The sequence below is a fragment of the Physella acuta genome, unplaced genomic scaffold (assembly GCF_028476545.2).
Source record: "Physella acuta isolate Inbredline_101_S28 unplaced genomic scaffold, ASM2847654v3 ptg002429l, whole genome shotgun sequence".
Taxonomy (NCBI): Eukaryota; Metazoa; Mollusca; class Gastropoda; family Physidae; genus Physella; species Physella acuta.
In genome coordinates, this window is record NW_026733915.1 from 14,473 (window position 1) to 38,871 (window position 24,399).

General features: G+C 38.2%; 1 long non-coding RNA gene across 1 annotated transcript in view; it reads left to right on the top strand.

Moving 5' to 3' along the window:
* Nucleotides 1–23,828, top strand: part of LOC131933266 (uncharacterized) — a 33,492-nt gene extending 9,664 nt beyond the window's left edge. The window contains exons 2-3 of the long non-coding RNA XR_009384915.1: nt 21,681–21,830; nt 23,645–23,828. This is a non-coding gene — a long non-coding RNA (uncharacterized LOC131933266). The remainder of the gene's footprint in view (nt 1–21,680; nt 21,831–23,644) is intronic.
* The last annotated feature ends 571 nt before the right edge of the window (nt 23,829–24,399 follow it).

The window sequence follows — 24,399 nt, forward strand, 5'->3', positions numbered from 1 at the left end:
TAAACTGCGTCGCGGCTTATCGTTCGTTATCATTTGTAACTGGTAGTTAGGCCTACCCCAGTTACATCCACCCCTGCCTTTTTTTGTGTGTTATCAACCACAAACAACGCTTGGCAGGTGCAATCCTTCAAAGTCAATCATACCATCATACAAAAATTTATTGTTCCACTCACTGTCAATGTCGTCCCATTCGCATATGATTGACAGTTATACCTATTTCACATCAACTGTGTCCACATAATCCTCCTCAGACACAACACAGTTCTAGAATTCACATCCACCTTTTTCATTTGGTGCTTTCACCAGTTCACTTTTATAGCTTTTTGAACAGTCTGTTCTCATACCAGCGCGACCATGAAAGAATTGATGATTGCTGACAAAAAATTTCGTATTCTTTCTGTTCCTCAAACTTCTCCGCGGACCACTTATCTGATGGTCTACTGTCTCTTTGCTTCTGGAGGGACCGGGATCCTCATTGTTGCCGGTATCCTCCCCTTGTGTATCGCTGTTGTTCTGTTGATGGTGACATTGTTTCGGGATGGGTATGTGAATTTCCGTTGTAACTTCCGGTTCCCTAATTGTCTTGGGTTTCTCTATGTGTAACTGCTCTTCTTGCCTATTCCAATATTTCTTTAATTGAGCAATATTCGCCCACCGATCCGGTTTGGCGTGATCGATGGGTCTTATCTTAAAGGGGCCACCTGCTGCTTTAGGCATCTCCACGACTTGCCATATCTCCTGTCCCCAGAGGTCGTGGATCTTGTTTCTGCCTAACGGGTGGCTACGCAGTAATACCCTGTCGTTCAGTTCGAGTGGCGGGTCCTTTGTCTGTATCGGCGGTTCCCTTCGCCGAGATTCATGTTCTAGTCTTTCCTGTACTACCCTGTACATTTCTCTAATTCTTCTCATATGTTCATTCACATATTCCAGTGCGGTGTATGAGCCAGTCATACTCTCCCTTTTTCCTAAGAACAAATCAAGAGGGAGTCGAGCCTCCCGTCCGAACAGCAACATGTGTGGCGAAAAGCCGGTTGTGGCATGTGGGGTGCAGTTGTATAGATATACCAACTCTGGGAGAAAATCCGGCCAACGTTTTTTCTGTTCAGGTTCTAGAGTACGCAGCAAATCATGCATGCTGCGGTTGAACCGTTCGCACTGTCCGTTTCCTTTCGGATTAACTGTGGTTGTTCTGGATTTGTTGATCCCGTAGTGACTGCACAGTTGGTTAATTACTTCTGACTCAAAGGCCCTTCCTTGGTCAGAGTGTAATTGTCTTGGTATGCCATATTTGATGAACCAATGTTCTAATAAGACCTTTGCCACTGTTTTGGCAGTCTGATCTCGTGTGGGCACCGCCACAGTCCATTTGGTGAATACATCAGTCATTACCAACACATGTTCCGTCCCATCCGATGATTGCTCCAACGACGTAAAGTCCATAGCCACAATCTCTAGTGGTTTTGTCGCCAGTAGGTGTCCTGATGGCTGTCTCATTTTGACAACTGGCATTTTCGCATGCTGACACCTCACACAAGCCTCACAATGGCGTTTGACCTCCATTTCCATATTGGGCCAGTAACACCTCCGTCGTAATATTTTGTGCGTCCTGTCCTGACCCTGGTGTCCTGCCCTGTCATGTGCCAACCTTAGCACTTCTTCTCGTAATTGTCCCGGCACCACCACCTGGTATATTGTGCCATCAATTTGGTCATGAATTCTCCGCATGAGAACACCATCCTTTATACTGAGACGGTTCCACTGACTCAGTATTTTCTTTGTTTCTCGACCAAATTGTTCTCTTTCCCTTCTTCCTGGGAATTTTTGTTCCTGGACGTATTTCAATAGCGGTTGTAAGCCACTATCCGTTCTCTGGGCATCTCTTATCTTTTTGTGATTAAGGCAATTAAAATCACTACTGTCCATATGTTCGGGCTCTGTGGATATGTGCTCCACCCCGGTCTGCCCGTTCTGCATCACTTGTACCCCATGAGGGATATCTGTTGACGCTCTGACCTCACATATTCCTGTCAGCGTTTCTTCCTCATCACCCGGTTTCTCGTAAGGATTCCTTGATAAGGCGTCCGCATTGCCATTGGACCGCCCCGGGCGATACTTTATCTCTAGGTCAAAGAGTGCCAATTCTGCTGCCCATCGCTGTTCGATGGATCCCAACTTTGCTGTCTTTAGGTGACTCAAGGGGTTATTGTCAGTGTATACCACACATTTAGCACCTAATAGATAGTCCCTGAATTTTTCAGTCACAGCCCATTTTAATGTCAAAAGTTCTAGTTTCATGGCGCTGTAATTTGTCATGTTCCTCTCTGATCCCTTCAGAGCTCGACTGGCATACGCAATAACCCTGAAACCTTGCTTTTGTTGTTGTGATAGCACAGCTCCCAGACCTTTAGAGCTGGCGTCAATTTCTAACCGAAATGGTTTATCAAAGTCCGCGTATCCCAATATCGGCGCCTCTGTCAAAGCCTTTTTCAAGAGCTTAAACGAGTTCAGGCATTCATCAGTCCATAATTCACCTATCAGTTGTGTTTTACCTTTCTTCTTCTCCTTACTGTGTTTCTTTGTCATTTTGTTTACCAAGTCATGCAATGGTGCGGCAATTTTTGCAAAACCAGGCACAAATTTTCTATAATAGGAAGCAAAGCCCAAGAATGATCTGACCTCTACCGTAGTTGTTGGTTGTTTCCATTCTTTAACAGCTGCAATTTTATCTGGGTCAGTGGCGATGCCATCCGACGAAATCACATAACCCAAAAAATGTACCGATTTCAGACCAAAGCAGCATTTGTCTGGGTTCAGCTTTACTCCTATCTCCCTAAGACGGAGAAACACTTGTTCTAACCTTTTTAGATGGTCCTCCCAAGTTTTTGAGTAAACCAGTATATCATCCAAATACACCAACATTATTTGAAATAGAAAGTCACTCATAGCACTCTGCATTACTCGCTGGAATGTAGCAGGTGCATTAGTTAAACCAAACGGCATACGGGTCCACTCGTACAGTCCCAGTGGAGAAATAAATGCCGTTTTGTGTTGATCGTTGGGGTGCATGGCCACTTGGTGGTAGCCACTAGCCAAATCCAAGGTAGAAAAAAATCTTGCTCCCCCCAACGCATCAAGACATTCATCAATACGAGGCAAGGGGAATGCATCCCTTCTTGTGATATTGTTCAATTTCCGGTAATCACAACACAGTCTTATCTCCCCTGACTTCTTTTTTACCACTACAATCGGTGCCGCATACGGGCTTGTACTAGTTGTAATAATTCCCTTTTCTAGTAGATCATTCAGGTGTGCCTTCACCGCCGAGTAGTGACTTGGTGGTAATCTTCGGTAGGGTTGCGCCACCGGCTTGTCTTGTAGTAAGGGTATCTGGTGTTTGATTACTTCCGTGTACCCCAAATCACCCTCATACGAGGCAAATATATCACTGTATTTATTCAGCAATTCATTTAGTTTTGGGTCCTCAGTTTCCGGGAATGTATATGATCGGCCATCTTCTTTCTTCACCTCGGCCGTCCCATTGACCGACCTAATTGTTACTTCATTACTGCTGGTATTGATCAGTTCGATGCACTGTGCCGACCTTTGTACCTCGACGTTCTGTGGTACTCCTACCAGAGTATTAGGCGGTATAAAAATTTCTTCATCCAAAACATTTGCTACCAACCCTTGAACTAGTCCGTTTTCCGCTGATGTGTATGTCCGCAGTAACACGACGCCTGCCCTCAGTGCGGCGCCACATGGTTCTATCATCACATCACCATTCACGCTTCTATCACCAATTTGTAATGTGATTGCCTTGACCGTGTTTGCCGGGACTGATATCCTTCCTCTGGTCTTGGCAAACCTGGCCAACTTGGATCCCCGACCTGGTGTGGTCGATCCGACAATATTTGTAAGAAATTCTGGCAACTGGCCAAGAATATTCATGCCCAACAGGCAAGGTATATTTGACACATTTGTCTCTAGGTTGTGTTTCGTAACGAACACCCCAACCTGCTTCAACCTATGTCCTGCCACCACGACATCCGCCAGAAAATAACCACAGTATGGAATGGTTAGTCCATTAGCTGCCGTTAGGCGCATGCCTGTGTCAGACCTCAACCTATGGTCTTTTCCTTTCATCCATTTGGTGTAAAAATTTTCCGTAATTGTCGTCACCTGGGAGCCTGTATCCACAATTGCCTTCACCGCGATGTCCCCAATCGTAATCACCATTTCGGGACAGACTCCCATCATTTTGTTTCTTGGGCCATAACCTCGCCCCTCTGTAGCTTGGCCCTGCCTTACAGAGGACGACCGTTTCCCTGGCAGTACCGTGCCATATGTCCGGGTTGTGAACAGGACAAGCAAATTGGTCTACCATCAGCCGTCCACCGGAGCGGGGGACCGGCGGGTCGCGGCCGTCCAACCTGTCTCTGTTTTGTCTCGTTCTTTTCCCGATTCTCAGCTGTTGACCTGCTCTCTAACCACTTCAAGCGTTGGTCAACCTTCTCTAGGTGGGCCAACAGTTGAGCCATCCTGGTCTCCATCGTGTCGGCCCCTGTGGGTGGGGACTGTTTCTGTTCTGGCACAGAGACTTTGTCCACCGAACAATTCGATTGGTCCTCATCCTCGGACCTGCGGATCGCTGAGTTCCTGACCTGAAGGAAGGTCAACTGCTGGTCTCTGTGGACCTCCTCTTTCAACTCTCTCCTTAAGATCGGGGTTGCTAGCCCCTCGATGAAATGGTCCCTCAGTAGGCGTACATCAATGTCCGGTGATTTGCCCTTTACCAAATCAAAGGCCCTGTTCATCCTGTGTGAGTACTCCATCACACTCTCCGCCATTCTCTGCTTTAAGCCCACGAATCCCGATAGCAGTTGCGATCCCGACCGTCTCTCCCCAAAGGTCTCCATAATCAGATCTAGCACCTTATCTGGATCTGATTGGACGGTTTTATCGTGGCACTTAACCTCTGCCCTAACCGTTTCACCTATACTGCCCATCAGCAGTCTTAATCTTTCCTCTGGTGACATATGTCTCGAGGCCCAGGCCGCTTTGACCTCTTCACTGAACCTGTTGGTTAAAGTTGGATCTCCGTCCCCGTAAAATTTGTTAATGTGGGACTCTCTGGGTAGGACCACTATATGGGTCTGCTTCTCGTCCAGAGTAGACATTTTCTTCCTTAAGTACTAAAAAAAAAGAGTTCTTTCTTACCGTGTGTGTATGAAAAATTTTTCCTCGTTCCTCAATTTTCACAGTTCCTGAATGTCCGAATTCACACACACACTAAACACAGTTATGCACAAGGTTGACTATGGGTGCCTTAAACGGCAAGTCTAGTTGAATTCATCCTGATCGCAGCGCCAATTGTAACGAGCGAACATTTATCCTGCCGACAACGCCAATTGTAACGAGCCAACAGTTACCATGCTCGCAACGCCACATGTAATGAGACCTAATTGCCTGTAGTGCCACGTGTTAACGAGTTTAACCACTCATTCTAGACAACATTGACCACAGTATAGATACTCAAGATGCAGGTTCGCTATTGATCCTTTATTACATGAATCAAGAAATGCTTCATAATAACACAATAAATCAACAGGAATGCTTCTCAATAATAGTCTGAATCAACTGACCCCTAACAGTCCTTCACTAGGCTTTATATAACTGAATCCACATGTCTATAATCCTTCTTAACACAATACGGCTAACCCGTTCTATAACCGACTTGACATAGTCACACAGACTGACTGATCTAAGCGAGCGATGAAAGAGGTAAGAGAGCTCGCAAACGGGAAGAGAACGAGTTCAGTCGTCCCCTCCTATTTATGCCTTGAAATCGTAGTCGTACTTGTATCCATTTCCGTAATCGATACTTGTAATCGATGTCTCCGAATACCAACGGCGCAGTTTCTGACGTACAGTCCGATCCAATAAAACATCTGTATCCCATCCATCAAAGTTGACAGATCGTCTAAATCTCCTCGTACCATTTCCCAAAATAGCACGCGTTGGCTTTGAGGTTGTTATCCGTCCGATCTAATAAGCCACCTGTTATGGTTGCATCAGATTGTAAACTGCGTCGCGGCTTATCGTTGTTATCATTTGTAACTGGTAGTTAGGCCTACCCCAGTTACATATATATATATATATATATATAACGGGAGTCCATAATATATATATATATATATATATATATATATATATATATATATATATATATATATATATATATATCGGGAGTCCATATAACAAATTTGCATTTTAGTGACCAACTGAAAGCAAACTTGTCTGCATTTTATATTTTACAAAGTACTCTAGATTTAATAAATGAGCACCTGATTACATTATTCAGCGCCTACCTCCCCTCGCCCTTCCCCACCCTTTCTATTTTGTGCTGAAGTAATGCGTCTTTTTCAACGCTGAATTGAAATAATTTAGACGCATTAGCACCCCTGCGCATACTGGCAAAAAACACGAAACTTCAAAGTCCTTTGCTGAATATATATTGAGAACTGAATATTTACTTACCATGTATATACATACTTACACACACACACACACACACATATATATATATATATATATATATATATATATATATATATATATATATATATATATCCTATATACGTATATATATATATATACATATATATCTAGGGCCTATATATGTATATATATATATATATATATATATATATATATATATATATATATATATATATATATATATATATATATATATATATATATATATATATATTTATATACGTATATATATATATATATATATATATATATATATATATATATATATATATATATATATATATATATATATATGTGTGTGTGTGTATGTGTGTATACATTTATATGTAGGCTATATCATTGGTTATGTGCCACCACTACTAGCATATCTTAACACTAAACTACAGGTAATGCATGGTGCTGTGAAGGTCACAGACGGTGATTGTTTCGCACCTTTTTTATTTCTGCGTGAATAAGCTAAGGTGGGGGGAGGAATGGTGGCCGATAGATTAACCTTAAAGTTCACAGCATAGAAAACCACTACAGCATTTGTGTCAGTGATTTTTAAAATCACCTGTTAGATTTAGCAACTATTTTTTATATATTTTTTTTCGCTGAAGGATGAATCCTAGTTTATTCTTTTTTTAGAATTTTTAAGAAGAAGTATAGATGCAGTTGTTTATATTATGTTATATTATTTTTTTAAAGAATTAAATTATTTTTGAGTTTTTAAAGTACAAAAATTTGCTTAGTAGGTATAAAATAAATCAGATTTTTTGTTGTTGTAGATTTGAAGAAATCTGACTTAACATTTCTACACCCGATTATTGGACCCGCCACCTTCCACATTTCCTCTAGTTTAGTTCTTAGAACGAGGTGGTGTAAAGTACCCTACTACAATACCGAATCGCTGATAGATAGGCATGCTAATTAACTGGTCTTTTGATTACTCTGGACATAGTTAATGCATCTTGGGAGTGGGCACTTAAACTTAGTTTGGTAAGCATTAAAAAAAATTTATTACATGCAGTTGGTGAGTAACCTCACGTGTAATAACTGGTCATCGCAACCAGTGTTTCTTCCAGACTTTATTGTTCCGGGGGGGGGGCAGACACTGGTAAAAGTATATGTTTTCTATACCAATTCTATTTCTTTCGGGGGGGGGGGGGGCGAGCCCTCCCCCGACGAGATGCCTGGAAGAAACTCTGATTCGTAACCCTCTCTTTTCGTAATTGCATAAAATAAAAAAATACCACAACAAAATGGGTTCCCTTTTATCAGCAGCACTAAAACAGCAGGCTTTTAATGGGAAAATAAGAATTTAAAAATTTAAAAAAAGAGACCTCACAAGATGTATTTTAATTGAGTGTATTAAAAAAAAACGCGGGGGTTGATTAGGTTAGAATTATAATAATACCCCAAGGTTTGGGGGTGGGTGTGGGTGTTAGTGTTTATGGTAACTGGAAACTATCGGTTGGGGTGGAGGTCAGACACCGGTGGAGGAATGGTGGAGCGTTGTTTTTAAACAACAAGTGTTTTAATAAAAGTTTGTATTTAATTGGTGTTGGTGTTGTTTTTTTTAAATGGGACCACCCACAAATATTAAGGATGTATGGGAGGTGTGTGTGTGGGGAGAAGGGGGGGGGAGTATGGCGGGTTATAGCGAGTGGGGGTGAATGAAAATGGGGGAGTAAACATTGGGGAGGATGAGGCATGAGGGGTGTGTGGATACAGGACGGTTAATAAGGTGGACATGATGGGGGGGGGGGGGGCGGTGGAGAGAAGGGGGGGGGGGCAAGAGAGGTACATTGTGGTGTGGTAAGTTCATGGGGTATGGGGAGGGGTTTGGAAAACAAAACGGTATAGGCTGGGTGTGTGTGGGTAACGAGGGGTACACGAGGGTATGAATTAGGGGGTGAATATAAGGTATGTGTGTGGAAAGGGTTAACTACGGGTTATATGGAGTGAGTGTGTGTGTGTGGGGGGAGGGGGGGTAGGGGTACGAGGGTTGAGTGAGGATGTGGGAGCCTCCTGTGAGTTGGACGGGGGTGGGGGTGGGGCAAAATGAGAATAGAAATACATCTAATGACCTTTGAATATCGATTTATGTTTAATTCATATTTGACACTATGCCCACTTTACGTTTTTTTTTAATATCCACTCGTAGGATCAATAGGGCTTTTCATCATGATGTTTTACAACGGTTCTCATATTTTACATTATTAACACCCCTCTCCTGGTGTTGATTTTATTAAGGTTAGATCCTGGTTTTAACAATCTGGGAGCCCTTTTCTAATTTATCGTAAGAACTATTTATGTTGTGATATCGATATATAAATATGTCCCTAAATTCGAAGAGATTGGAGGTTGCCTGATACTACACTTCTTGACATGTACAACACTTCTTCTGGTACACAATGCATACATAAATTAACCGTTTAGCTGAGAGGATCAGAATGCAATTAATTAAAACATCTGACATGGAATGTCTAAGCTAATTAACACCGCTGATACGTCATTGATGATTTAGATGCAGCAGGGTGTATATGATAAGCGGCATAGACCTCGCCCAAATACAGTGTTAGATGGTGTCTAAGTCGGTACAGAAGTATGGGCTATTTTGACGACCCTCCCACCCTCATTATTTGTGTTATATCTTCCTTCACCTCCCCCTTATTATAATTATCATCATCATCGTCATCATCAACATCTTCATCGTCATCTTCGTCATCATCATTATCATCATCATCATCATCATCATCATCATCATCATCATCGTCATCATCATCCTCCTCCTCCTCCTCCTCATCATCATCATCGTCTTCATCATCATCACCATCACCACATCATCATCATTATCATCTTCTTCATACCCGTGGATCCATTGTGGTACATAGGAACGCAATCACACCTCTCCATTGTACTTTTGATCTAACTCCTGTCTGGTGATGTTGCCAGTTGGTCTACGCAAGATGTGTCTGTTAAGCGCCTTAGACCTCGCCCAAATACTTGGTTAACTGGGGTCTAGGTCGATATATAAATAGGACCAACCCTCCTCCACACTCAATATTTTGCTGCTATGCTAACCCTTTTTGTTTACTGTCTTTTTTGGGGGAGCCCTATTATCGTGAACCATTTTGTCACCTAACCTGTCGGTAAAAATTTTGTGGGTAGCCATTTTGCCGTTTTTACGTGGTCTTTTTATCTGCGGGGTATGGGTTAAAATGTGCAGTCTCAAGAATTTTTTTACGCGTGAACTACTTCTTGCACTTCCGCCTAAACCTATAAGCTTGGCTTCGCTCTAGTCCACAACTTAATTTCCAGAGTATGTCCATCTCGCGTCGTGACGTGAAAGCCAGTCTTGTGTGCAGAACTGTGTTAATTAACACCTCGCTCACTCCTTCCACTTCACTCTCAGCCAGCTCTCACACAAACGTGAGCACTTCCTGTTCGGGCAGACAGTAAAGCACCTGCACAGGTGTCTTCTAGCGTGAGGGTAGGACGAAGGGGAACACTGAGGTGCACGGCTCAGCGGCAACAACATGCAGAAGACGTTAGCTAGCTTAAGGGGGAATTCTGGGTAGGGCGTCTAATGGTTGGCTGGCACCCAGGTTAAGTCATGGTCCCGTTTTTATCCGTGGTCCCGTTTTTATAAGTGGTCCCATTTTTATCCGTGGTCCCATTTTTATCCATGGTCCCGTTTTTATCCGTGTTCCTATATTTTGGACATAGTGCCTTTTTAACACATGGTCATATTTCCGCCATGACCTTAGGTTTAGCCGTGGTCCCAGTGTAACATGTGGTCCCATTTCTTTTAAAAAGATAGTCCCTTTTTCACTTTTCCCCCATGATACTATGTTAACCATAGTCCCAATTTTACCCGTGTTCCCCATTTTTAGACATAGTCCCATTTTAACACATGGTCACATTTCAGCCATGATACTAGGTTTAGCCGTGGTCCCAGTGTAACATGTCCCATTTCTTTTAAAGAGATAGCCCCTTTAAAATACATTGTCACTTTTTCCCCATAATACTAGGTTTAACTATAGTCCCAATTTTATCCGTAGTCCCATTAATTTAGACATAGTCCCATTTTAACACATGGTAATTTCCCCCCCCCCCCCCCCCCCATGATACTAGGTTTAGCTGCCGTGGTCCCATGCTCCGACATAGTTCAAGGTTTCGCCCTTATTAAGCCGTGGTCCCATTTTAATCCGTGGTCCCGTATAAAGACATATTCCTAGGTTTAGCATTGGTCCCACTTCAACCCATAGTCACATGACTTCCATGGTCCAAAGTTTCGCCATTGCTACATTTTACGCTATAATCTCACGTTGGAAATAATTTTCAGTAAACGGGTATTTTAGGGTATCTAAGTGTCCTCGGGGTAGATGCAGTAGAGTTAGTCTGTGTGTTTAGACTCGTCGTATGAAAGAACTATGTATTCGGCACTAAGCCCAGCCGCCTTTAAGCTCCCTAGATAGAGCCATTTGCACTAAGGATCAATGTGAGCTTGAAGAAGCTGATCCATGGAACCGAACTGGAGACGATTTGTTACCAATAAAACGCTCTAGCACCCAACCACGCCGTCCCCCTTACAACTATTCGTACCTCCAAATCTTCATCATAGTTTCCTGCCAAAGCATTGCATAATTTGAAACTAAAAAATCTGGCGTCGGTGTAATCACGTGCAACCAAGTTGGATAACTCTCGCTGCTAAAGTTTACTTTCGGCTTGTTTACTGGGGTTAAACTATTTCTCGATGTGCATGTCTGTGTGCATTTACACCGCCGAACACGAAATGTAAGTTTTTTAATAAGGTATATTCATTTTAAATTAACTTATTGATTATTTAACTAATTAAAAACAGAACATAGAAGATACAAAAGTATACACACAAACTTTAATTTTTTTTTCAAATGGATAATTTTAATTAATTAAGTTCTGGTATCTGTTTAGATTTTTTTTTTAATTTGTTAAAATAAAATATGAAATATAAAAGCAATTTTTACATATGCGAACTTTTATATTGTATATTTTTTAATAATAAAAATAAAATGAAAAACAGAACAGGCGTTAGTTTAATCATAGTTTAATCAAAGTTTAATCATAGTTTAATCATAGTTTAATCATAGTTTAATCGTAATTAAATCATATTTTAATCATAGTATAATCATAGTTTAATCATAGTTTAATCATAGTTTAATAATAGTTTAATCATAGTTTAATCCAAGTTTAATCATAGTTTAATCATAGTTTAATCATAGTTTATTCATATTTTAATCATAGTTTAATCATAGTTTAATGTGACATGCTACGCAGGCCCCTGTTTTTTTTAATACAAAATATTATCTCATACGTAGAAAAGATTAAAGGTAGAACATCTGTTAATGCTTTTTTTTAAAGCCGATGTCAGTATAGAATCTAGATGTTTTTTTTTTTAAAAAATGTTTAAATCATCTTGATAAAAATATAAACATGTTGCCTCTCGCTTAGCAGGCGAGTTGTCCTGTATAAAGGGAGGTAAGTTGGTGCAAAATAAATGTGTGCAAAGAATATAGGAATATATATAACTAGGCATACTGCCTAGCTTCGCTTAGGTTTTCAAAAACATTTGATAATTTGAATACTAATTATTTGGTGATGGATGAGGTGTGGAGTGCTTAAATTTAAACAGTAATGCTAATTTTAGAGAAGATGTTGTATGTTGTTTAACAATCGCTTTCAGGGGCATAAATTAGAAAGTACGCAATTTATAACTTAAATGGAATTAGAAATACAGAGGTTCCATTAACAGTATATCTCATAATTTATATTACATTGACTTTAAAAATTATTTTTTTATTTTATTATAATACGTAGCTTAATTAACAACTTATTAGGTTTAAAAGAAATGTTATACTTTGTCGTTTTCTGTTTCTGTTTAAAATAGTATACAATTATTTGAAAAATAGTTATTAAAAAGGTTACCTCCCTTGAAAATGGACCGAATGACGTATTTTTTTGTTTACTTTTTTTAAAAACAGTTACTATGCTTATATTAAAAAATTGATATATGAACATATTTAACGACTACAATAGATTTTTCCGACGTGAATAACGTTTTTTTTGTTACCCTCCAGGGTCGGTCTACGACCTCAAATAATATTAAGGGGATCGTTCGTCAATTTATTTATATATATCTCATATAAGGAGAATTTCACTCGCGGTCATCTTTTAGTCCTGCTCGAGGGCTTTGAGTCTGACCAACAGTTTTTCCATACGGCCTAGTCAGCTATAGAAGTGTATGCAAAACATTAGCTTGATGTACAGAGGTTAAGTAACCTAAAACTTGTGTTGGAAATTCCCTGTTTTTCCCATAAAATACAAAGATTATATAGGGAAATACGACTGGTCAGTTTTGACCCATTTCCCGATTTTTCCCAGACATGGCAAGTTTTTTGTGACACCCCCAGGCATTCTCCTACCACCTCACAAAATTTCAAGGGGGGTCGTCGGAGGAAATTTTTTTTCGTAATATAGCTCTTATAATGAGAATTTCACTCGCGGTCACTTTTTAGCCCTCGTCAAGGGCTTTGAGTCAAACCGACAGTTTTCCCTAAAGGTCAAGCCATTGACCTAAACGTATGCAAACAATTAGCCAGATATACCGAGTTTAAGTACCCTAAAGTCTGCGTTGAAATGACCCTATGTTTTCCCCATAAAATACAAAGATTATATAGGGAAATACAACTGGTCAGTTTTGACCCCTTTACGAAGTTTTGGGGTCAATATGCCGAGTTTTTTGTGACACCCCAAAGCATTCTCCTACCACCTCACAAAATATCAAGGGGGGTCGTCGGAGGAAATTTTTTTTCGTAATAGAGCTCATATAAAGAGAATTTCACTCGCGGTCACTTTTTAGCCCTCGCCGAGGGCTTTGAGTCAAACCGACAATTTTCCCTAAAGGTCAAGCCATTTACCTATAAGCATGCCAAAACTGAGCCAGATGTTAAGAGGGTAAGTGCCATAAAATCCGTTTTGAAATGACCCTATGTTTTCCCCATAAAATACAAAGATTATATAGGGAAATACGACTGGTCAGTTTTGACCCGTTTCCCGATTTTTCCCGGACATGGCAAGTTTTTTGTGACACCCCAAGGCGTTCTCCTACCACCTCACAAAATATCAAGGGGGGTCGTCGGAGGAAATTTTTTTTCGTAATAGAGAATTTCACTCGCGGTCACTTTTTAGCCCTCTCCGAGGGCTTTGAGTGTAACCGACAGTTTTCCCTAAAGGTCAAGCCATTGACCTAGGAGCATGCAAAAAATTAGCCAGATATACTGAGCTTAAGTATCCTAAAGTCTGCGTTGAAATGACCCTCTGTTTTTCCCATAAAATACAAAGATTATATAGGGAAATACAACTGGTCAGTTTTGACCGCTTTACGAAGTTTTCCCAGATATGCCGAGTTTTTTATGACACCCCTAGGTGTTCTTCTACCACCTCACAAAATATCAAGGGGGGTCGTCGGAGGAATTTTTTTTTCGTAATAGAGCTCATATTAAGAGAATTTCACTCGCGGTCACTTTTTAGCCCTCGTCGAGGGCTTTGAGTGTAACCGACAGTTTTTCCTAAAGGCCAAGCCATTGACCTAGGAGCATGCAGAAAATTAGCCAGATATACTGAGCTTAAGTACCCTAAAGTCTGCGTTGAAATGACCCTCTGTTTTTCCCATAAAATACAAAGATTATATAGGGAAATACAACTGGTCAGTTTTGACCGCTTTACGAAGTTTTCCCAGATATGCCGAGTTTTTTATGACACCCCTAGGTGTTCTTCTACCACCTCACAAAATATCAAGGGGGGTCGTCGGAGGAAATTTTTTTTCGTAATAGAGCTCATATAAAGAGAATTTCACTCGCGGTCACTTTTTAGCCCTCGTCGAGGGCTTTGAGTGTAACCAACACGTCTGCCCTACGGTTAAGCCATTTACCTATGAGCATGCCAAAAATTAGCCAGAGGTAAAGAGGGTAAGTTCCCTAAAGTCTGCGTTGTAATGACCGTCTGTTTTTCCCATAAAATACAAAGATTATATAGGGAAATACAACTGGTCAGTTTTGACCGCTTTACGAAGTTTTCCCAGATATGCCGAGTTTTTTGTGACACCCCTAGGTGTTCTTCTACCACTTCACAAAATATCAAGGGAGGTCGTCGGAGGAAATTTTTTTTCGTAATATAGCCCATATAAGGCGCCGGTCAGTCGAGGTCAGTTTTGACCCCCTCTCCGTAGACTTTTTGCCGAACCGTCACCGGCCCTCGTGTTCTATCGCCATAAGGCACCTTCGTGCAAAATTTGACGCGCCTGCGACGCCGGGAAGTGCCCTATCGGGCACCCGACCACTTTGCTTTATATATATAGATACATTAACATGTGTACATATATTCTTACTGTACAAATATATTATATATATATATATATATATATATATATATATATATATATATATATATATATATATATATATATATATACATGCATAATGTACATATGTGTACATCTGTGTGAGTGTTACTGTATTGTGTGTATAAAAACTAGATACAGTTCAAAACTCGTTGTTCTCTGGATTTCGGCACATGTTATTTTGCCAAGCTGACTAGATATTCACAACTAGTCCTTGTCGTGAATTACTGAGAGCCCTTCAGTAATTTCCCCTTGTCTGTCTATCTGTCTGTCTGTCTGACCACGCGAAGACGTTTTTACTCGGCCTAATCGATACAAGCTGTTTGTAGGCGTTAACCGGGTACTCTTTTCTGTTTGCACACGGCTATTTTTTTTTTTTTTTTTGGACTGCTATTTCGTTTGTTGTAACCAATTTTTAGTGGCCACAATGATAATATATATATATATATACATACATATACACACACACACATATATATATATATATATATATATATATATATATATATATATATATATATATATATATATATATATATATATATATATATATATATATATATACACAGAGACCTAATAGTTACTTTAAGTATAATTCGTATTATCCCTTACGATTTCATATCGACCGTTACAGAGCGGGAATTCCCACAGCTAATTAAAAGTGTGGGACACATCTTGTTATCAGCCGGCCGCTCCTTCATGCTTGACCTCTCTCGGTTCCGTGCATGATTCACGGCACTTTGGCCGGCTCGCCGTCCGTCTCTGTCGTGTGGCCGTTGGAGTAGATGGTGGTTGATGCTGTCGCGGAACTGCCCAGCTGCGAACAATCATATTTACTGCTGAGGCCTGTCAGTTTTGGGGCGTTATTTTTATGGTCAGTGAACACTCCGATTAGACGAAAACCCATGAAGTGTAAATTTTCCCCAAAATTTAATTCTGTCCGGTATTCTTCTTTCTGTCTAAATGTAGCATTACAATCACTCCTTTTTTGCCTATCATATACACAATTGTGTTTTCGCCCCCGAATTTCATACATACTTTAGCTTTTAGAACATTTTTAAAAACGTATACATTCCGCCCTATGTGGACAGTGATGCATCACATGATTTATTTATGTTTTCCTTATCTTCTTTTCTGGTATTATTTGTATATTGTCTTCTAAAAATTAAAAGTTATCTCTTCCATTCAAAAAGGACATCTTCTTGAATGTTGTAGGGCTGACATGTTTTAGAACGTCACATAACACAGAATAATGTCGTTATCAGGGAGCATATATATATATATATATATATATATATATATATATATATATATATATATATATATATATATATATATATATAATTACGTATATATAGCATTATGTATAGCATTACATTTTTAATAACTGTGTATGTAATTCGTGTACCTTTTTAAAGAGCGTAAATTAATTATACGAATTTGAAAATGTTAATACAATGTGTCAAGATTGTTTAATGTGATTTCATCGCGTTAGGTCACTATCAAAAGCGTCATAGCGTTTAAAAAAAAAACAATCGGGGTTTTAGCGTATTTTTGCGTGCTTTATCCAATGGATAACACGGGTCGCCTAGTAGCTTATGAACTAAACTAAAAATTATTACTTTGAAATATTTTTATTTTTATTGACATTATCTGTATGTTTTGACATCCAGCGAGCTCATTGTGGTGATAGGGATGTCATTAACATGCTACTGATATTCTTCATTGTTTTGGATAGCTAGACAGCGTTGGCGCCATTTGCACTTTGCACTTTATCAATAACATTTTTTCTCTCTACCGCATAGGAATGTTGTTAAGGCATCCTTGACATTAGATGAAATACATTCACTTATGTTTGTATGTGTGTCTGTGTCCGCGTATACGTGTGTGCGTCTGTGTTTGAATATGAGTGTGTGTGTGTGTATGCATATGTGTCTGTGAATGTGCATGTGTATAATGATATGAGAATGTCTTAGTTTATTTTACTCGTAGATCTATACGGATGATTGTCTTCATTATTTACCGAATGTTCCTAAATTTTAATAATGAATCAACAAAAAAAGTATGTTTTCCGCCAAAAAAAACAACCAACCATCAATGTTATAAGAAAAGTGCAGAAAGTCTATCACAAAATGCGTTTAAATACTTAGATCTATCAAACAATGGTGTTTTCCGTATGTTTAAAACAAAATATATAAAAAGTATAAAAAATATAAAAAATACAAAAAAATATAAAATATATAAAATGTATAAAATATATAAAATTTATGAAATTTATAAAATAAATAAAATACCTTTTGTAGATTTTTTAACCCACGCTGTGAAAAATAAGGCAGATTCCTGAGTTTAAATGACGAAATCTAATTAATGCCAGGTACTAATTAAATCTGGATGTGCTCAAACCGAAACCTTCTGGCTTATACGCTCTAGACCACGCCATTTCTGCCTATTTTTTTTACCCCTCGTTAATTAATTAACTTAACAATTGAGCCGTATATCCGTCTTCACACTAAACGTCCGCCCTTGATGAATAATTAATAGACGATAAAAAAAAACGTCTGTACCCCACCCCCAAACGTGACCACAGCTTAGTCTAGACTCGACTCTAGACCATGACAAATCTACTCTTTTTGTTATCAGACTGAATGTCTGAAGTTAAAGGTGTATTTTTGTTTAAAATAATAGTTCACTCCCTTTCCTGTTTATACGTTAACTCATCATTATAAAGCAGGTATGTAGAAAAAAATATGACAGTTCACTCCCTTGCCTATTGTTGTTTGTATTCGTTGACTTGTTATTGTAAAACAGGTATGTAAAAAAAAAAAGACAGTTCACTCCCCTGACTATTGTTTTATTCGTTGACTTATCATTGTAAAACAGGTATGTAAAAAAAAAAAATGACAGTTCACTCCCTTGACTATTGTCTTCTCCATTCACTTATCAGCACGGGTTAAAATGACCCAACCCTAACCACAATTTCCCAGCCTCGGGTGACCCCCCTTGTAATTAAAACCGGACACGGGTCATCCAGACCCAGCCTCGTTGCTATTAGATTGTCTTGCAGGCGTGGGAGAGCTAATTAATATCTCTGGTATTCCAGGAATTTTATTATGTGCGGTTTATCAAGCAAAAGGGGCATAACCAGGTCTGGGCCACAGTGTGGAGTTAGCTCCAGTTTGTTATTTTTTTTTTTTGAAAGGGCGGTAACCTAAAATGATGATACATTTTAAAAATATTTTTTAGAAAAAATTATCCAATCCACTTTTTTTTTTGTCATAAAAATGTCACAACACCAGCCACTTTACTTTTCACGTTAAAGCATACAAAAAAAAAAATGGATACATGTTAAACAAAAGTGTATGATGTTAATTGTAAAAGACATTTAGAATATTTTTACTGTACAGTTTCTTAAATCATCTACAGTGACTTAAATCATCAACTAATAAAGTTGGACTAATGGAATAAATAAATAATCAGAAACAATTTTTTATCCCCCCCCCCCCCCCCCGCCCCATCTCCGCCCTTTTAATTTTTTTATTTTCCTCTGCTTCGAGACATTGGTCATGGGGATGATTATATATATAAATTTATTTATATATATATATATATATATATATATATATATATATATATATATATATATATATATATATATATATATATATATAGTTCTACCCCCTCCCTGCGGGAAATGGGGTGTGTTTTTGTGTTGCCCGGGGATGCACTAAACACTTTTTGATTACGGATGTGAGCATGGGGTGGCGATTGGGTAGCATGGTGTGACGAATGAAAAATGATTGGGAATGGATTGGAAAAAGATTGGGAAAGTATTGGATGGCTAAGAGTTAGGAACAGGTAAAGTAGAATTGGGTAGAGTGTTGAAGGAAAATACCTACTAGTGATGCACACAAATCGGGTACAATGAAAACGGCTGACTTGTACTAGTCGCATAAATTCTCGCACAACAGATATACTCTACTACATCTACTAAATTATTCGATAGTTACTTAGCCCTTAAAGGCAATTTTACATTTTACTTACTTAAAGGAAAATCAGTTCGCTTCTCTGTATACTTGTACAGTCTAGAAAAAAAATTTCTGTCGTTATCACTGTCTAGACGAAATCGATTTTTAGAAGCGTGTAAGACGGTTTTAAAGGGCTACTAAATCAATTCAGATCGATGAATTACAGTGTGGGTAAGCTGACCTGTCCAACGTTAAGTAATTGGTTAAGTCATCACTAGGTCGTGGCCTCGAAAATTATGTGGACATTAATTGGTCGATGATTTTATTTGTTATACTATAGCCCTAACTGTAGTGCTAACCGTAGCCCTAACTGTAGTGCTAACCGTAGCCCTAACCGTAGCCCTAACCGTAACCCTAACCGTATCGCTAACCGTAGTCCTAACCGTAGTGCTAACCGTACCGCTAACCGTAGTCTTAACCGTATCCCTAACAGTAGCCCTAACTGTACCGCTAACCGTAGTCCTAACCGTAGCCCTAACCTTAACGCTAACCATAGTCCTAACCATAGCCCTAACCGTAGCCCTAACCGTAGCCCTAACCGTAGCCCTAACCTTAGCCCTAACCGTAGTCCTAACCGTAGTCCTAACCGTAGTCCTAACCGTAGTCCTAACCGTAGTCCTAACTGTAGCCTTAACCATAGCCCTAACCGTAGCCCTAACCGTAGCCCTAACCGTAACCCTAACCGTACCGCTAACCGTAGTCCTAACCGTAGTTCTAACCGTAATCCTAACCGAAGCCCTAACCCAAATTGTAAGACTTACCTTAACAGTGTTTGTATTCTCATCAATCATAGCTTAGGAGAAACTGTTTTACAGTACCAGAGAAATACCAAATTTTGTTTGGGTGATATTCAGTGGTTGGTTAATTGTCACACAGTTCGTCCTTCCTGGCATTAACGCATCATCACATCGTATGATCATTGCATTACAAGGAATATCATTTCATCATAACATCGCTAGTAACATCATCACATCACATTTCGTGTTATCATAAGTCATGACATCACAAGTTATATAATAATAAGTCATATGATCACAAGTCATAACATATCCTCACATCATAAGTCATCTCATCACATTATCGCATGATCAAACCACAAGTCACATCATCGCATCATAAGTCATGTAATCACATCATCGCATGATAACATCACAAGTCTTATCATCTCATCAACATCATCACATCACAGTTCATATAATCTCATCATTGCATCTTTCCATCATCACGCCACATCAACACAAACGTTTCTTAAAGTCATTTAGAGGGGGTTTGAAAGCAGGCATTTTTTGTGAAATAATAATATAGACATAGAGTATTATTTCATTACCAAATATAGACACAAGTACGTAATTTAGTCATAGAGAAGACCGACTCGTTTTATCCAGAACTCTAGTAAATATCTGTGTCTACATTCGGCATTGAAATAATACTCTATGTGAATATATTCTTATTTCAAGTCATTTAAACATGTTAAGTAATAAAACATATCTTTAAAAAAAAGTATCTTATTCGATAACAAAGGGAAAGAACTCCAACATACATAATTACTTCCCTTATTTACACACATTTTTATTTACATGTCCAAATAGCTAAAGAACCACCACCACATCAATGGTGAATCACGACTAGAATGTGAAAATTTAATAACCAAACTCAATTCTGAGTCACGTTACACATCCAGTTTATTTTAAACCTACCGCCGTTTCTCATTCTCTAGATCCTTCCACGATGTAGGTGTTACCCCAAATATTTGATGCCGTCATTCATTCACTATTACACCTGAGTTTCCCCCCACCCCCTATGTCTAGCCTCACCCCTCCCCAACACCACCTCCTCTCTCTCTCTCGTGTGTACTCACGTCGACTGTCTAATCGCCCACGCCGCTGCTATCTCGCTCGCTCCCCTCCACGCCCCCCCATCTCCCCCTCCACCCCCTCTAGTCATTGTTCAATTATTTAACCCGCCGTGGGACAACTATAAAACGTGAGTCCCCCCTCGATCCTTCACATTCATAGTGGCTGATTTAGCCACTGTCGTAGCTGCTCCACCATTTGTTTTAAACCATACAGTTCATTGACACTTACCGTACTCACTGTAATAGACACACGTTGACCTCACATTTATACCAGTTGCCTTCAGTTTCATTAAGACGTGGAAACATTATAACACTGTTTAATTTATAAGAGCAATGATGACATTCGAAGAGATATGCTTATGACATTTTTTTCACATATTCATTGGGAGTACAAACATATGGATAATATAATTAGTATACGGTTTGTTTAAAATTATTTGTTATATATTTTGAACTGGATTGTTACGGTCTTGTTTTATATAGCTTTATTTATGTGTTAGTCAATTTAAAAATGTCACAAATTATTATATGCATCTACTGGGTCTATATATATATATATATATATATATATATATATATATATATATATATATATATATATATATATATATATATATATATATATAGTGAACCACCCATGTACACCATTATTCACCTATACATAAAATGCTTATATCTATGCATTCAAGGTGAATTGCTAATTAAGAAAACAGACAACTGGCATTGCACGTGTCTTTTTTATAGCCCCCCCCTCCCCCGTTATTTTTAACCATTATGCTGTAAATAATACTTTTTTCCCTCTCTCTCTTGTTTTATGTAGGTAAAACCCTCGGCAAGCCTCGTCATCTTGTGTACTCTGTACGACTGCCGTGAGAAATAGATCTAACATCAGCGGGATTTACTGAAGATTTTTTTTCTGCAGAATTTTTTTTAAAGCAGTTTCAACACACATCTTGTTTCAAAATAAAAGGTGAACTCAGTTTCTGGTTGTGAATTTGGATTTTAAAACTTAATTTTAGAGATTTTAAAAAATTTAAATTATTTTACTTGAAAATTTCGAGTTGGATAGAGTTATGATTTCCTGTTTCTTAAAATAGTAGAAGTGGAATCGATTTTGGTGAGATGATTAAGAAGTTGATGTGATTTTAAATACGGCCTTCTTAAAGTGGATGAATCATTTTTTTTTTTATTCAAGAATATTTTTGCTAGAGATTATATAGTAGAAGAAAAAAAAAGGTTAATAATATATTAAGTTTAGAAGATAATTATTTGTGAAAATTAAAAAAAAAAATTAAAATACTTTAAAAAATAAAAATAAAATTATGAAGTTATTTTTTTGGCTTTATAATTAAAAAAAAAATAGCTTCAAATAATATAGAAAAAAAATATTATTAGGCTTTTACATAGATAAAAAAAATAATTTAAAACTTTCTAATTAAAAGTTTTACTAAATGAAGCAAAAACACAATTTAATTTTATCAGACAAAATACAACCCCCACCTAAAAAAATAATTATTCTAAACCGTGACTATCACACCCACATTAAAACAAGAAAATTAAAAAAGCTACTCATCCGCTTATCTAAAAATAGAACTTCAACAACAAAAAAAAACGTTGACTACGATTCGGATATAATTACGCGAATTAGGAAGGATGCACGGAAAAGCCAATATGGTTTTAATTGGTGTACACGCGAAAGCACTCGATAGCCACGCGTTAAGTGCGCAATGTTTGTTTCTCTCCTAAAGCTAATCTTTGAGTTTTTTACAACAAAAAAATAAAATTTCTACTAACCTGTTACGGAAATAGATTTTTCGAGATAAAAATAAACCACTGTTCCACTCCACTGGTATTCTAAAAAATACTTTTTTAAAACCGTTTAAATAGATTTAGTTAAAAATTTAGTTTTTACAGTATTAATATGTTTGAGATTATGTTAAACTAAAATATAGAGTAAATAGTACATTTTATAAAATACATATGACTAGTTGTTTCCAAATAAAAGTAACGATAAAGAAATAGTAAAACTGGCCGCGTTTACCCACTAAAATGAGTAGCTGTTTTTGCTATAGAGTGATGGTGGATTAGGTGAATTTGTATTTACGTGTTTTAAAGCAGTATTTTAAAGTTAAAAGTGCATTTTTTCACTGTCATTAATTGTTACCAAGTAAAATTTTAGTGGACAAAAAAATTAAGTCCTATTGTAAGAATTAAAATAAATCCGTATTCAAAATTAAAACACCAGTATGAAAAATGAAGTTCATTTTAAAGACTCCTGTTAGTTTATAACTATTATTGTGTTTACATATTTTGCACCCCCTCCCCTTGCGTAGGAAAGGATACTTCAGCTAGCCTCTAACTCCCCCGACCTACGTCATCACCAATCAGATAGGTACGGTGACGTCATAAATCCTGTATTAACATACCCTTATATGTCCGGAATTTAAACCTCAGGATTTGTTTAGAAAATCGCTCGACCACTCCGCGTACTTAAAAGTTATAAACCCCAAAAATATCACTACAACATCTTAATTAAAACAATACTAATTCAAACTAATTATTCGCTAGACAAGGATTTCAAGATGAAGTGACTAGACGTACGCGTTGAAGTGTGGGCTGTGTGAAGTGGCTCTCTAAATTTAGCCTCAACCCTCGTCACACTCTTCGGTTAAAAACTCGCGTGAAAAACACACGAGCACTCATAATAGTCTCGACTACTCACCAATTTACATGTACAGCCATTCCAACAATTTTTTCAACATTGTTTTTTTTCCAAAATTACAGAAATTTGATCTTTCAAGTATTAATTACTGTGATAAATTAAGACCCTGGTCTAATTGGATATTATGACAGTCACGTGATAAGAGACCATTTGGATTTATAAAACCATCGGAACTCCAGTTTTTGGAATAACTACAAATGTTTTCTTATGTGATTTTATTATTCGTGGTGTTCCTCTTTGGAGTATTTCCCGGTAAGTGATTCATATTTATATTACTTTTCGGTAAGAAGTACTTTTATGATTAAACACTGGTTTACTAGCGGGACGGGGTGGTCAGGTGGTAGAGCATGCGACTGCTAACCTAAAAGTCTCGAGTTCGAATTCTGGGTTCGTGTCAGTAGAACGTCCCTGAGTCCACCCAGCGGCTGGGCATAGTGCTGATCACACTATCCCTTTACATGTCGAGAACACTGATTAGACAAACTCTACTCCACCTACCCCTATGGCCCGTCAGGTTCTCAAGGGAACTTTGCTTATTGTCTTACCTGCGTTGTGTACGGACCGGGGAGAGGTTAGGATTTATTGTTTAAGTACCAGCTAACAGAAAAAGTACCAGTGTCTTTGAAATGCATGTTGACATGTTTCTTCGTACAGATTTTTCTTGAAACTTCAATCCTCTCCCTCTTATGTAACTTATGTAACCAGTTGTAACAAGTTATGTAACAATTTATAACAAGTTGTAACAAGCTGTAACAATCTATAACAATTTGTAGCAAGTTGTAACAATTTATAACAAGTTGTGTAACAATTTGTAACA